This window comes from Brienomyrus brachyistius, unplaced genomic scaffold (assembly GCF_023856365.1).
Source record: "Brienomyrus brachyistius isolate T26 unplaced genomic scaffold, BBRACH_0.4 scaffold61, whole genome shotgun sequence".
Classification (NCBI taxonomy): domain Eukaryota; kingdom Metazoa; phylum Chordata; class Actinopteri; order Osteoglossiformes; family Mormyridae; genus Brienomyrus; species Brienomyrus brachyistius.
The window spans coordinates 862,900-865,665 of record NW_026042336.1 but is presented as its reverse complement, the minus strand read 5'-3'; positions in this window follow the sequence as shown (position 1 = coordinate 865,665).

Here is a 2,766-nt window from a genome sequence, read left to right as displayed (position 1 = left end):
TGGATTTACAGAAAATTTGAGTTTTTCTGAATATTTCTGCAGGTATTGCCGGACAACCCGAACAGATTTTCAAACAGATCCAAATGCATGTGGACCTCAGCGCACTCGTGAGCACTACAAATCTGCAGTAGACATTTTACAGTCTGAGAAACAACAAAACGTTGAAGGTATAATATCTGAGTCCATTTTTAATTCATTGAATTACTTCGATGTTTGTATGCCTGGCCTGTCACCTTGTTTAGGCCATAACATTTTTGAGGGTATCCTTTCCTATGATTTAGCCCTTTACCTGAAGTACTTCATCAAGCAGAAAAAGTGGTTCACTTATTCAATTCTGAATAGACGCATTAAGAAATTTAAGTACAGTGGCTCTGATGCGTTGAGTAAGCCATGTGCAGTAAACTCCAATGGAGTAAAGCTTTCTGGTCAGGCTGTTCAGAACTGGAATTTTCTAAGACTTCTTCCTGTGATCATGTGTGACAAGGTGAAAGAGCCCACAGATGATGTTTGGCAGTTGACCCTTCAGCTAAAAGACATTGTGGAGCTGATTTGTGCACAGAAAATTTCATTGCCAGAGGTTGCATACCTTGACGTTCTTATCCAAGAATATCTTGCTTGTAGATTTTCTCTCTTTCCAGGACATAGGTTAAAGCCTAAGCATCACTACTTGCAACACTACCCTGCACTGATTTTAAAGTTTGGTCCTTTGATCAGGTTGTGGACAATGCGATTTGAAAGTAAATAAGGCACCAGGGCAACAACAGTCAGAACAGCATCCATTTCACAGCTAGTTTTAAAAATTGCTTTAACGCAGAGTGATTGCAGGAAATAAGTGAACTGCTTAATATTAATTAAATTATCAAAATGTGCTAATAATAGACATATTTGTCAGTCAGACATTGTGCTTTTTAATGAGCAGAAGGGATACATTAAATCACGATTATATTGTCCTTACTGTATATATTTTAAAATTTTTCCCCTCAATGATATAAATATTTTCCCCCCTGACACATAATCAGTGTAAGCACACAAACACGTTGGCCGGTTATCCTATTCATTCAGTTCCACGGACAGTGACCTGTGTTACTGTACTGTGACATCTGGTTCCTTCATTGGCTCTGAATATATTTCTATAAATGACTAAATGGCTCTGTTGTAGAAATTTCCAGCCAGAGACTTGGTTCTTATATAACGAGAAGATTTTATTTTTACTCGGACTGAGAAGCTACAGAAAATCAGCTCTGCATGTGATCTCCCCTTTACTGCTCAAGCAGAGCACACACACATCAGCAAGTCCATACAAACAACTTCTCAGGACAGTTATAGGGCCTTCAGGAAGAGTCAGACTGCAGTGCCATTCAGAGATACCATTGTCTAAGACTTGCACTAAAACATTCTGAGCACTTGGGCATATTTAAACAAAGTAGTATGGCACCTGTGTCAAAATCCATCCCTGCCTTGTCCTGTTCACATGTCACTGGCCATCCTATTCTCTCCTCTGTCTTGTACCCCTTAGCCCGTAGTGTGTTTGCCTGCTCATAGGGCCACCATGTGGCTTAACGGACCAAGTGGTTGGCCACCGTTCCTGACTCCCCTTTTGGTTGTGGGTTTTGAGGATATCAGAGGGTCTGTGTTTTCATGATTGTCCCCCAGGCCACCATGCAGCTCAGCCCTTGATTCCAACTACAGTAGAAATCAGGTGGTTCTCAGTCTACTAGGACTGTATAACAGGATTCTCCACCCATTCTACCTTTACTCCTTCAGCCGCATACATGAGTCAGACCTATAGGTTATTCAAATGTCGTCCTGCCAAATTTACTGGACAGGAAGTGGACACTGCAAATGAATCTGTGAATACTCCAATACCTACATCTTCACAAGTTACATTAAGGGGTTTGGTACAGTAAATGGTTGTGAGGTGGGATTTCTTCTTGATGTCTGTTTGTAGCCCGTCCACTAGCAGCGGCTGCTGTATTTATCACACCAAGTAGGGAACGTATATTGCTAAATTTTCCTTAGTTCAATTACGCTTGACTAAGCTAATTACGCTGGCTATGTTGTTTACATTCAGAAGGATGCCGCCATATTGGGTTATACACAGATGCCACAATAGCTCACACTCACATTCCCTCTTCATTATTTTTCTAAATACACTCTATCCTGCCTTGTCTCCTGCAACAAGATCTCACTCCCTGTATCGAGTAAAGTCTTTCTAATGATTGAGCAGATTTCTGCTTCTCTCCTAACCATGGACATCCAAAGTAAGATGAAGCAAAATGTTAGGGAATTTGATAACACATGGTTACTCTTTTGGTAACAGTGACTTTGGTTTTATTTTGATAGATTTAAACCACATAATATGGTCTTAACCTTGTTAATCTGTCCTAAAAACAAACTTTTGTGTTACGGGAGAAAAGTGCACAGCTGCTCGGATCAACCCCAGCTAAGCAGCGCATATGGGAATCTTTTCAAAATACCATGTGAGTCTTATGCAATTTACCCAAGTAATATAAGCTCTTTAGATGACGCTCAAATAATCAATTCCCATCAACTTAGTGTCAGAACACAAACTCGGTGGCAAAAAAAGTGAAGCACAACAGACTAAGTTGTGAAAATGAAATCTGCATGTGATGAAAGGGCATGTGACTGTATCGCGATGATTATAATCATCAGATCAAACGGAGTTGGCGGTATGGCCACACTGCTGGTCCCATGTCAGTAGGGTATAGCACACCCCTGGGCCCGGATACCACTAGGATGTCACTG